This window comes from Hevea brasiliensis, chromosome 4 (genome assembly GCF_030052815.1).
Source record: "Hevea brasiliensis isolate MT/VB/25A 57/8 chromosome 4, ASM3005281v1, whole genome shotgun sequence".
Classification (NCBI taxonomy): Eukaryota; Viridiplantae; Streptophyta; class Magnoliopsida; order Malpighiales; family Euphorbiaceae; genus Hevea; species Hevea brasiliensis.
This window is the reverse complement of record NC_079496.1, coordinates 114,441,171-114,455,912: the sequence shown is the minus strand read 5'-3', so window position 1 is coordinate 114,455,912 and position 14,742 is coordinate 114,441,171.

The window sequence follows — 14,742 nt, the reverse complement described above, 5'->3', positions numbered from 1 at the left end:
TCTGTACGGCAGTGTGAAACTTGTGGTAGAACACACAGTGGGGTTTGTTTCAAGGCCACCGGTGCATGTTTTAACTGTGGAGGGAGCGGACATTTCGCTAAGGATTGTACTAGTCCGCGCTGGTCTGAGCCTTCTGCTACATCTGAAGGATTAGCCCAAGTCTCTGCACCTAGAGGGTCACAATCAGCTGCTAGAGGTAGAGGCAGAGGTAGGGGTCCTGGTAACACTCCTGGAAGTCAAAGCCATTAACCGGCCAAGATTCATGGCGCACGATCGGAGTGTATACCATGCGTCAGAGGGAGGAGGCTGAAACATCAGACGTAGTAGCTGGTTTTTTCTCCATCCTTGACCAAGATGTACATGTGTTATTTGATCCTGGCTCCACACATTCGTATGTTAGTGCTAGTGTGATGTGTTCTACTGCTATCCAGTGTGTACCAATAGATTATGATGTGCTAGTAACTAGTCCATTAGGCCAGGAGGTCAGGGTAAATAAATTATATAGGGATTGTCCTTTGGTGATCCAAGGACACACTTTTCTGTCTGATTTAATTGAAATGCCCTTCAGAAGTTATGACATTATCTTGGGCATGGATTGGTTAGGCAGGCATCAAGCGATGATTGACTGTAGACTGAAGACAGTCACTTTTGGTCTTCCTCAGTATGGTGATGTAGTAATACATGGAGAGAGGCAGTTATTACCTTCAAACATCATTTCTGCTGCACTGGCCAGAAAAATGATTAGGAAAGGGTGTGAGGCGTACTTGGCACATGTGATAGACACCCAAGTGAATAGTCCAGCATTGAGGGACATCCCTACGGTATGTGATTTTCCGGATGTATTTCCTGATGAATTGCCAGGATTACCTCCAGAAAGAGAAGTGCAGTTTGAAATTGATGTTATGCCTGGTGTGGACCCAATCTCCATAACGCCATACAGAATGGCACCAGTAGAACTAAAAGAATTGAAAGTACAGTTGCAAGAGTTGCTTGACAAGGGCTTCATCCGCCCTAGTGTGTCACCTTGGGGAGCACCAGTATTGTTTGTAAAGAAGAAGGATGGCACTCTCTGGTTATGCATTGACTATCGGCAGTTGAATAAGGTGACAGTAAAGAACAGATACCCATTGCCCCGCATTGATGACTTATTTGATCAGTTGAGAGGTGCAGCTGTGTTCTCCAAAATTGACCTGAGATCAGGTTATTATCAGCTGAAAGTACAATTGCAGAGTATTTCTAAAACTGCCTTCAAAACCCGTTATGGCCATTATGAGTTCTTGGTCATGCCATTCGGGTTAACTAATGCTCCGGTTGCTTTTATGGATCTGATAAACACTATCTTCAGACCATACCTCAACCAGTTTGTTGTGGTATTTATTGATGAAATATTGGTCTATTCGAGGAATACAAAAGAGCATGATAGACATCTGCGGATTGTACTGCAGACTTTGAGGGAGAAACAGCTATACGCCAAATTATCGAAATGTGAATTTTAGCTGAAGGAGATATCCTTTTTGGGGCACATAATATCAGCAGAGGGTATTAAGGTAGATCCAAGTAAGATTGAAGCTGTCCTTAATTGGAAGCCACCCAGAAATATCACAAAGATTCACAGTTTTCTGGGTTTAGCTGGATACTACTATCAATTTGTGAAGGGATTCTCCATTTTGGCATCTCTATTGACCAAGCTACTTAGAAAAGATGTGAAATTTCAGTGGATGGATAAATGCCAACAGAGTTTTGATGAATTGAAGAGATGTTTGACTGAGGCTCCAGTCCTGACTTTACCTACACCGGGTAAAGAATATACAGTTTATAGTGATGCTTCTCACAATGGGTTAGGTTGTGTATTGATGCAAGATCGAAATGTCATTGCCTATGCATCACGCCAGCTAAAACCGCATGAGAGGAATTATCCGATACATAACTTGGAGCTTGCAGCTATTGTGTTTGCTCTTAAGATCTGGAGACATTATTTGTATGGGGAGAAGTGCTACATCTACACAGATCATAAGAGTTTGAAGTATTTGGGCACCCAGAAAGAGTTGAATTTGAGACAAAGGAGATGGTTAGAGTTGATAAAAGACTATGATTGTCTGATAGACTATCAGCCTGGAAAAGCTAATGTTGTGGCTGACGTCTTAAGTCGCAAGACTATGGCAAGTCTACGGGTTACTCCTTTATCTATGGTACATGAGTTGAGATCATTACATGCCAGTTTAGAGATTAATGATGAGGGGCAGACAGCAGTTGCATGGCATGTACAGCCAGTGTTGATTGATCAGATCAATATAGCTACTCAGAATGATGAAAGGTATCAGAAGATGTTGGAAGAAGTCAGGCAGGGCAAGAAACCAGAATTCTCAATCAAAGATGATGGTTTACTGCTACATTAGGGCAGAATATGTGTTCCTAATGATGTTGATTTGAGACAGATCATTTTGAAAGAAGTACATGAGTCTCCTTTTGCCATGCACCCTGGTAGTACAAAAATGTATAGAGGCCTAAAGGAGCATTACTGGTGGATGGGTATGAAAAGAGATGTGGCAGAGTTTGTTCCAAATGCCTAACTTATCAGCAAGAAAAGGCAGAGCATCAAGTACTCACTGGGTTGTTACATCCACTACCAGTACCAGAATGGAAATGGGAGAGAATAACTATTGATTTTGTGATGGGACTTCCAAAGACACAGAAGAGTCATGATGCAGTATGGGTCATTGTCGACAGACTGACTAAGTCTGCTCATTTTCTTCCAGTCCGAATGGACTACAGTTTAGACAGATTGGCCAGGTTGTACTTCGATGAGATTGTGAGACTTCATGAAGTGCCAGTATCCATTATATCAGACAGAGATCCTAGGTTCACTTCTAGATTTTGGGGTAGTCTTCAGAGAGCCCTAGGAACTAGATTGAACTTCAGTACTACATTCCACCCATAGACAGATGGCCAATCTGAGAGGGTAATTCAAATTTTGGAGGACATGCTACGGCCTTGTGTGATTGAGTTTGAGGGCAGTTGGGATACACACTTGCCTTTGATTGAGTTTGCTTACAACAACAGCTACGAATCAAGCATTGGGATGCCTCCATATGAAGCTTTGTACGGCAGAAAATGTAGAACCCCGTTGTGTTGGGATGATATGGGTGAAAGAAAGATGATTGGACCCGAAATTGTTCAGCAGACTGAAGAGAAAATCAGAGTGATCAGAGATCGACTTAAGATTACATCAGACCATCAGAAGTCCTACATTAATCTGAAGAGAAGGGATATTGAGTATGCAGTAGGTGAGAAAGTATTCCTCAAGGTTTCTCCTTGGAAGAGGATTATGAGATTTGACAGAAAGGGAAAACTGAGTCCTTGCTTCATTGGGCCATATGAGGTTCTGGAAAGAGTGGGTCCTTTGGCATATCGGTTGGCACTACCTCCAGAGTTGGAGAAGATACATAATGTCTTCCATGTGTTTATGTTGAGGAGGTATCGATCAGACCCATCTCATGTACTACCAGTGGAAGAAATTGAAGTGAATCCAGACCTCACATATGAGGAAGAACCCATAAAGATTCTAGCTTATGAGGTGAAGCAGCTACGGAACAAGCAGATACCATTGGTAAAAGTGCTGTGGAACCAACATTCGAGCCAGGAGGCTACTTGGGAACGAGAGGAGGACATGAGGAGACAATACCCACAGCTGTTCAGAGATTGATACCAGGTAAAATTTTGAGACGAAATTTATTTAAGGGGGGGAGAATTGTAACACCCCTATTTGTATAGCCTGGTGTATTTCACTGTTCCAGTGACCAGTGTCGGTCTGAACAATTAAGGGGATTAGAACCACACTTAAGACAACTAGAGAAGCCATAAATACAAATAATTAATAATTGCCAATTAGTTAAGTATAAATAAGAAAAACAGAACATAAGAAGTTAAACCAGCTGAGAGTCACAGCGATGGGTGACCATCTCGGGAACGATTGCGAAGCCATTTTAAACTCAAATTTCGAACCGTAAAATGTGATTCTGCGGTCCTTAGGACCATTACAAACACAGTAGAAAAAAGAAAATCACGAAAAAGAATTGTTAAGCTAGTCAAATAATTAGCTCAAGGAGCCGGAAGAAATACTGAATTATTTACAAACCGGGATGAACCGGCGATGGGCAATTTGGTCAATTGACCCCGAAAGCTGACTCCTGACCTAATTGTCAAATAAAATCGGAGAAAAGAAAATTTCAGAATCGAGAATTAAATTAAAGAAATAATAAAAAAATAAATAGAAAAAAAAAGAAAATAGAAAAGTCAAAAGGTGATGACATCATGCATGACCTCATGCATGATGCCATAAAAAAATAATACTTAATATATTTACTTAATTAGATTTTTGGGTCTTCCATAAGGATAAAAACAAAACAAAAGAAAAGAAAAAAAAATCAACTAAAAGTCATCTTGCCCCCAAACTTGCCGCCTCCCATCTTTCTCTCTCCCTCACCATAGTTAAACCTCCATTAAAGTTTGCTTCAAGCTTTGAAATCACCATTAAACCTCAAATCATTCCATACTTACTTCACAAAAACTTGATTTAGTCACTTGAGAAGAAGCTTGGTTATCAAAGAAATAAGAAAAGAAGAGGGAAATTAGAGAATTCAAATTCAAGTGAGGTAAGCACATCAATTTGAAAGTTTGAGATTTAATTGTTGTGTCTTTAACTTGAATTAGCTTGTAATATGCTTAAAATGAAAAGAAAAAAATTATGAGGGACCATTACTGAATTTCGGCCAGCATGAGGGGAAGGGTGATTTGCATGATTTGAATGGGTTGAATGGGTATATATACCTTAGTTAGTTGAATGACTATGGTTAAAGTCATGGAATCAAGTAAATGTAACAAATGATATGAATTAGGGTTTAGAGACCAAAAATGTGAAAAACTTGTAAATGGTGTCTTTGACCTAATGTGAAGTGAGAAATGGTCATTTGTGACCTAATTAAGTGTGTTAGAAGTGTTGGAATTAAAGTCAAATTCGGAGGGAGTGTGGTCATGCTGTTGCAGCATGACCAAGTCAACTTTGAGGGACCAAAAATGAAATTTTACAAGTCCAATTAGTATGAGACCACTTGAGAATGAAAATAAGCACTAAATGACACAATTTTCATTTAGGAAGCATGCCCAAAAAGTGACTAAAACCTAGTGAACAAATTGACCAAAGTTGAAAAATTGCAGGCTGCCCTGTATAAACTGACCAGTTCATTTAGTCATAACTCGAGCTAGGCAAGTCAAAATGACCTGAAATTTTACCAGTGGTTAGATGAGATATAGAGCTAAAACTTTCATGAAGAACACAAACCCAAATTAGCCATTAACCCAATCAAATTACTGAGCAAAGTTAAATCACTGAATCTGCAGAACTGCAGATTTACCATATGAACAGTAAAGTTTCAATAGCTATAACTCTCTCTAGAAAACTCCGATTTAGGTGATTCTTGAACCGATGGAAACCTAAGGCATAGTAGAACATTTCATATGAAGAAAATTAAACCAAATTATGGACTTAACTTGATCAGATTGCTGAACAAAATTGGATCAATAATCTGTCAGAACTAAAATCTGCAGCATGAACAGTAACCGTAATTTGGATATAACTTGAGCTAAAAAACTCCAATTAGAGTGATTCAAAAAGAAAAATAAACTTAAGACAATAGGAAACATTTTCTATGAAGGAATTTTTGCCAAATTCCAACAAAAAAGTGACCAATGGAACAGTGCAACCTTAGACGCCAAAATTGAAAATTTGGCAATTTTGCCTAAAAGACCTAAGTTTTGAGAAAATGACCAAAACCAACAAGTTTGGTGACCAAAATGTGGTATGTGGGTGAAGTTGGAATTCCCATACCTATTAAACCTTAGAAAGTCAACAATTTGACTTGAATAGTGTAGTGAATAGTAACCCGAAACACAAAAATTTCAAGAACGTCGAGTTTAGCACATTAGAGCTAGGTAAAAGTGAAGTTAAATTTATTTTTGGATTTCTGCTAAGTTATGGTACTAAAACACTGTGAAACTGTGTGTTTCAGCTGAAAAAGACTTAGAAGGTCTGAGAGACTGAGTCAAGGCCTAGAGGCGACTCACATCAGGTTTGTGCACAATAAACCTTATTTAAGCCTTTTATCATTGAAAAATTGATTTAGTATGATTTATGAAAATTTGAAGATAATTGTGAATTGTGTTGCCATCTTGCGAATGAAATTATGACTTTGGAAATTTATTGGATTTCTCACGAATCATTTGAATAAAATGTTTGAAATTATTTTTTGATTCACACTTAGCATGACAGTATCTTGTTATTCCTCCTCCATTTATGGGGTGAGATCGGTTATCTTTCCTCCCTCTCTGGTTTATCAGTTGAGGTTGTAGATCGAATGAGTACTCATTAGCTAGCTAGCCACTTCACTCATTGATTTCGATTAGTGGGGTTGTAGATTGCTTTGTCGTGGTGTACAACGCGGCATTGATTGGAAATTTTGTCTCATGGCTTAAGTTGTGTATGATTTTGGCAACACTGTGTTATTAAATTATTTGACTAAATTGTGTTATTATGAGTTTTGATAATTTGTGAAATGTGATTGAGAAATATTTAAATTGTGTTTTGTTAATGAATGATTTATGTATTGTATTTAGAATTTTTATTATGTACCACTGAGTATTTTTATACTCAGCGATAGCTTGTTTTGCTGTCGCAGATAAGAGTAAGGAGAAAGCAGCAGAGTGAGCTGCTATCAATATTGAAGATTCCATTGATCTTTTTGTACGGGTATTGTTTTATACCCTTGTAGTTATTTTGATGTAAATATTATGATGTTATATGTATCAATGTAAAGTGAGCAGTTGTATAATAAATTGTAATAATATTATTTTTTGAACTTCTTTTTGTAAATTAAGATTTGTAGTTGTGACAAATTGATTTTAATACTGTAAATTGTTTTAAATGAATTATGAGTTTGAATGTATTGATGACAATTGTGATTTTCTCTTTGAACTTTATGAATTGTGTGTTGCCAACCCTATAAGGGTAAATTCTTGAATTATTTGTGTTAAGTGAATTGAAATGCAATTATTTGAATGAAAATTTTATGAATTAGTTTTTAAACCACAGTTAGCATGACAGTCCCATTCGAAAATCCCTAGTAGTAACGACTATTTGCGGTTTGGCAATTAAAAATTACTTATGTCTCCCATTAATAACGGTTAGTGAGGTAAGACTATATGAGTACTCATTAGCTAGCTAGCCCTTCCCTCATTAATAATGGTTAATGAGGTGATTTCTTTTGTCGTGGTATACAATACGGTATTGATCGTGAAATTTTGTGTCATGGTCTAAACTGTGTGTTCCTGGCAACACTTTTACTTTGTGATTTGTGAAATGTGGTTTGAAATAAATAACTCATGTTAGCTTGGAATTTTGGAAAACACTTCTTTGGATATGAAAATTTTAATTTGTTATGTTTTGATTTATTGTGCTTTATAATGAGCTGAATTTTTCTTAGTTGTGTACCACTGAGTATAATTACTCAACGATAGCTTTTATTTGTTGTCACAGATAAAGGAAAGGACAAAGCAGCAGAGTAAGCTCCTACAGTGATAGGGGAGTACAGTTTGAGGATCTTTTTGTACGGTTATATTATTTACACCCTTATCAATTAGTTGATATAAATACTTTTGTTCATATGTATCTTTTGTATTAATTTAGCAGTTGTACAGTAAAATTTGTAATGATATTACTTTTGCTTTCTTTCCTGTAAAATTTAGACTTTTGTATTTATATTGAATATATTAAATGAAATTGATGGATATAGAAAATAAACTGAGATTGTGTTGAATTGAGGCCTATTAAAGTTGAGATTGAGAATTTTGTATTGGAAGTGTTTTCTTTTCAGGTTTTGGAAGAAATATTTTCTTAAATTATAGCTGGTACTCTACTGAAATTTCTATAAAAATTACGAAAAATAAAATTAACCAAAATTTTAACTCATAATTTAAACTTCAATTAAAGGTTTTTAAATAGTGCTTTAACATTACTTTACAATTTAAAATGAACTAGATTTGCTTAAAATCCCTTGTAGTATATTTAATGGGTTATCGGTAGGCGAAGTTCGATAATTAATTAGATATACTACGGGATCATGTTATGCCTTATAGAGGAGTAAGTTGTGACATGTTTTAGTGGTATCAGAGCTATGTGTTGAATGAGTTTTGAACTACGTATTTAAATATTTTCTATGATTAGTACAACTGCTCAATGTCGTTTATTGATACATATGATGCATTTACATCATGAATATAAACTAATGGAGATAATCCTCCTCGTGTTTGTTGTCAGGGAGTAAATAATCTCTTTGAATCGAAATGGAAGAAGGAGATCATTCCGTCGAGCAATCTATTGAGGCTGAGGCACCAGGGGAAGCCCCAGCTCTCCAGATGTGAGTGGATCAGCCACTCCAGCTTCTCCAATGCTGCAGTTTCCTGCTCAGTTTGCTCAGCAGATGGCTGCACTATTTCAACAAATGGCTGGAAACCTGCTAACACAAGCCCAAACCCAAGCACTAGTAATGCAACCACAGCCTCCAGTCAGAAAATATGATAAATTAATGAAATTTGGGGCTACTAAATTCAAGGGAACAATGGATCCACTAGAAGCTAAACAATGGATTAAAAGAATAGAGAGAGAATTTAAGAAGCTGCATTGTACATAAGAGCTTAAGTTTGAATACCCCATTTCCTTGCTGTAAGGGATGCATATAAATGGTGGAAGACCATCCCCCACAGTCTAGTGGAGCCCCCAGTTCTCACCTGGTCAGATTTTCTAAGGGAATTCAAACAGAAATGGGTCCCTAATGCCTATGTTGATATGAAATTGCAAGAGTTTTTGAGCTTGAAGTAAGGGAATAAATCTGTGGTCGAGTATGAGAGAGACTTCTCCAGATTAAGTCACTATGCGGGGAACTTGCTTACTATGACCAGAGATCGATGTAAGCGGTTTGAGGCCGGTCTGAAGCCCAGTTTGAGGATGCAAGTAGTGGGATTCAGACATGAAAACTTCTCTGAATTGATATCTCAAGCATTGGAGCTAGAAAGAATTGAAATAGAAGGGGCACCTAAAAAGGGTTCAGAAGAGAAAGAGAAAACTGGAAAGAGTACTGATCAAGCTCCTGATAGTGGGTCAGGAAAGAGAAAGCACTTTGGAGGATCTAGGTCACGCAAGTCCTGTAGAGGTAGATCTTCAGGACAGAGGCCACTCTGACCTAGCCAGCAGACATCCAGAGGAACAGCTCCGGTTCGTATTTGTGAAACCTGTGGAAGAGTACACGCAGGGGTTTGTTATAAAGCCATCAGAGCCTGTTATAACTGTGGTGGGACTGGACATTTTGCCAGGGACTGCACTAGTGCCCACAGATCTGGGCCACCTACTACAGCTGAAGGTTCAGTTCAGAGTTATGCCACCAAAGGTTCACAGACAGTTAGCAGAGGTAGAGGTAGAGGCAGAGGTACCACTTTTGATAGTCAGGCCACAGTTAATTAGCCTGAGCAGAGTGGTGCACTGGCTAGGGTATACACCATGAGGCAGCTAGAAGAGGCTGAAACTTCTGATATAGTTGCTGGTACATTTTCTATTTTTGATCAAGATATATTTGTATTGTTTGATCTGGGTTCCACCCTTTCTTATGTTAGTGCTAACATCATTAGTTATCTTGCTGTCCCTTATGTGAAAATAGATTTTGAGGTGCTAGTAATTAGTCCACTAGGACAAGAGGTCAACAGAATGTATAAGGATTGTCCTTTGATGATCCAAGGACACACATTCCTATTCGACTTAATTGAAATGCCCTTTAGAGATTATGATATTATCTTGGGCATAGATTGGTTAGCCAGGCATCATGCAATGATTGACTGTAGACTGAAGACAGTCACTTTTGGTCTCCCTCAGTATGGTGATATGGTTATACATGGGGAGAGGCAGTTATTGCCATCAAATCTCATTTCAGCTGCACTAGCTAGAAAAATGATCAGAAAGGGGTGTGAAGCATATTTGGCTCATGTGATAAACACCCAGGTAGAAAGTCCCACAGTGAGGGATATTCCTACAGTATGCGACTTTTCATATATGTTTTTTGAAGAATTGCGAGAGTTACCTCTGGAAAGAGAAGTACAGTTTGAAATAGAGGTTATGCTTGGTGTGGGCCTAATCTCTATTACACCTTACAGAATGGCACCTGCCGAGTTGAAGGAGTTGAAGGTGCAGTTGTAAGAATTGCTTGATAAGGGCTTCATCCGCCCTAGTGTGTCACCTTGGGGAGCACTAATGTTGTTTATTAAGAAGAAAGATGGTACTCTCCATCTGTGCATCGACTACAGGCAGTTAAATAAAGTGACAATAAAGAACAGATATACGTTGCCCCGTATAGATGATTTGTTTGATCAGTTGAAGGATGCAGCTGTGTTCTCCAAAATTGACTTGAGATCGGAATATTATCAGTTGAGGGTGCAAGAGCAGAGCATTCCAAAAACTGCTTTTAGAACTCGATATGGCCATTATGAGTTCCTGGTTATGCCATTCGGGTTAACTAATACTCCGGCTGCATTCATGGACCTTATGAACACTATCTTCGGGCCCTACCTTGATCAATTTGTAGTTGTGTTTATTGATGACATCTTGGTATATTCGAGGAATGCAGAAGAGCATGATAGGCACTTGAGAATTGTGCTATAGACTTTAAGGGAGAAGCAGTTGTATGCTAAATTATCAAAATGTAAATTTTAGCTAAAAGAGATTTCTTTCTTGGGGCATATGCTTATAAGTTTTTTTTAGTAAATACATCAAGTGTTTATCAATCATTTATACAATTTAATTAAATACATAACTGTTTAAAATTTTAAATATCCATAAATTCAAATTATCTTATAAACATTGTCAATTAATTTTCATAAGTTAATTCAAATATTCTCTCAATTTAAAAGCTATTATATTTTTTTATATATAAAATAAAACTTACATAACCCTTTTTTTTTTTTTTTTTTTTTTTTGGAGAATCCGATTTGGTTGTTAAGCTTTATATTCTTGTCTGCTGGTAAGGAAACGTGTAAAATAACCATATAACATTATATTTTAGTTAATAGTAATAATAATAATAATAATGTATATGATTTTCTTTTTTATATTTTCTGTTTTTTGAATGACATTTAAAAAAATTTAGAAAATGAAAATAAAATATGTCGGTAAGGATGAAAATGAATGGGTCCAAAAGAGTCAATCTGAAATTTTAAGTCGCATTCTGCGGGTCTGGACCAGACAAGTATTGGTACCTTCACCAATTTAACAAAGTAAGACGCCACATGTGCTTACACAAGCACCGCCCCTAACCCACCCACATGTTGTTTTTTTTTTTTTTTTTAATCGATAGGCATATGAGGAGAGAGATCGAAACGTAGATGTGACCCTAGATTTATCAAGCCTTTATTATTGAATTAGAGTCAGGTGGGTAATCCATCCATATGTGCTAATACATGCGTCTTATTATTATACTCAATATTTATTGATAATTATTTAAATTTTTAAGGTAGATAGAACATAATTATAATAAAAAAAATTTGATAAAAAAATTATGATTAAAAAAAAAAAAAAGAGTGCGGCGTCAATTAACGGTGGATTTGTGAGTTAGATATGACGTAAGAATGGACGGGCCTTCCAGGATTATGATGTTAGATTGGACGAAGAAGACCACCAAATCGAGTGAGATTTTGTTTGATATTGATATTAATTTAAAAAATTTATAATCAAATATTTTAATTTTCTCATTTAAAAAAGTTTTTAATTTTAAATTATATATCTTAACTTTCAAATTGAGATAAATTACCATTGAAATCTCAAAATTAAATTGAAAATTTTTGAATTTTATTTACTCAGAACAGTGATTAATAATAAAAAAAATAAAAAATAATTCATAATATATATATTTTACTGTAATTAATATAATTAATCATAAAATTGTGAGATTTAGATAGAGTTGTTATCGATTGTTGATTAATAAAAATATTTGACTTTTATTTTATAATTATTAAAATATTTTAATTTTAATATTTTTAATTAATATATTTAAAAAACAGAAATTTTAATATTATATTAAAATCGATATAAATTTTCTTCTTAATTTTAAAATATGAAGATTATTAATTTTATATATATATATATATATATTATATTAATTTAATATATTTAAAATAAATAAATTTAATTTTTAATTAATAAAAGACAACAGTTCTCATTTTATTATCGTAAGGTAACTAAGCTGTCCACATGAGCTTCCATTAAATGAGGTTGTCTCCTGATAAGAATGTCGCACCGCCTCTTCCTGTAACTTGCAACGGACAAGTTCCGAGAACTTCCAGCTTTTCAGCATATTATTGAGGCGAATTATACGATGCACTGTTAAACTCTTTTTTTTTTTTTGGGTCTTCGTTAAACTCATTATTTGATGATTGCAAATTCATAATTTTCAATGTCATTACAGTATTCCCCTTTCATCTTATTATTCACAAGATTTTTGGACTTAACAGAAGTTATTTTTTATTTTTTTTATTTAATTGTACCTATTTAAAATTTTATAATTAATGCTACCCACTTAAAATCAAATTAAATAATTAATAATTAATTGAAAAATTTAACGTGACTGTCAGAATATTATATCATTTTTGAATTAATTACACTGAGCAAATAAGGCATAAACTACTCAGACTGAGCAAAATAAAACTTGGATAACTCAAATCGAATTAAAAAATACTCGGACTTGTAGAGTTGAAAGAATACAAATAAGATGATAAAACAAGGATAGACACTCACTTGATAGACTAAGCATCAACAGTATGAAGCATCAGCCAATATCAGTCAATGATAAGGACGATTTGTAAGAGAAAATCTTAGGATATTAGTCGAATATTCGAGATCATTACAAACAGTTACAATAATTATTTAGCTTTTAATCTATAAATATGAGAACTAACCATTAATTAGATATGCTTATTTAGCCAAATTCTCTACTGTAGCTTTCTTCTAATCAATTTTCTACTCTCAATCACATTTTTAACTTGAATGATGGAGTGGCTACACAATAGACTACAAACCTTACTATTTTCTCAGCTTGCTAGGCTAACTTGGCATATTAGATTGATTTTCAAAAGCTCACAATAGCATCATAATTTTAAAAATAATTATTATAATAATATAAAATTTAATTTTATTGTCGGTGTCCATGCTAACAAACTCTATTATTTATATTTATTTTATATAGGTGTGCGAGAGCGACATATTATTCTTTTTTTTTTTTTGTAATTTTCTTAATTTCCCAATTGATACATTTTGAGGAGTTAATGGCTATAGTGTTGAGACAAGGAGGACGATGGTGTATTATTGCAAGGATAGTCTTCTTATTAATGTTTTCTTTTTGTTTTTTTTTTTGCAAGATAAAAGATTTATTAATATAATCATAGTATAATTGGAGATAAATAACAATTTGCTTATACATTTATTCTCATATAAAAAAACTTAAATAAGATAAGATATTTGGGGAATAAAAAAAAAATTTTTTTTTAATACACCTTTGCGCATATAGATGCTGTAAACAGGTGAGAAATTCTTCTTCAAATCTTAAAAATCTCATCAAAATAATAGAAACAAAAGGCATAAATGATTATTTTCATTAAAGGAGAGAGAAGTATATAGATTCATTAAAAAAAAGGGAGAAATCTATGAATCTAGAAGAATTATCTTGATTAATTAAGAAAATAGTTGAAGATAAAAGACAAAGAGGAACAAAGGGCTACTGCTGGCCAAAGAAAGACTGACAGCAACTTTTGTACTGAGTAGCAAAGAGAGCGAGATTGCATGAGAGGAAGCAGGAAAAGTCCAAATATGATGTCTTCTCATTAAAGTATGGGTTCATGTTATCACATGGAAATGTCCATTTGGAGATAGAATTGCAACCAAATTTCATCTTCAATTCCTGATTTAGTCACCTAAATGATAATGGGATAAAAAATATCATTGACCTTCCATAGGCCAACATGTTCTCCACTTGGCAACTTCTTCTCCAAGATTTAAAAAAAAAAAAAAAAAAAAAAAAAAAATACTGTTGACATTGGCTTCAGAAGAGCTCCAGAATCCTGATGATCATGCAGTAGAAAATTGCTTTGGATCTTTATATACGTAATGTGAATACGGGTATAGTAGGCCACCAGCAGCTGCCACTACCAATGTATACCTTTTTCTTGACAGCCATTTATTTATGTTGACTGCTCACAAAGACAACAGATAGACTGTTAATACACGCATGCAAAAGGTCACCCTCACGGTAGGTTCAAGAAAGCAAATGAACATGAACGTATTTGCTCATAGAGACATGCTTTGTAAATATGAAAGGGAAGTTTGCGGACATGAATTTGGCTACCAGTTCATCTGATATGGTCTGAAATCAATTTCCATTGAACATTGTAGATCAAAGTTTCTCCAAAAGTTTCAGTCACTCCTGTAGGTTTCATTTAAAATAAGCAAGAAAAGTTATCATTATCAAGAAAAAAATTCAACTGAAATCTCACAAAATCATGCTTCACATTGAAAATAAAATTTAAAAAGAATTGAAATCTTTTATTTCAAACATAGATATTAACTAGAAAATAATCAATTGAATTAAATTTTTATAAAAT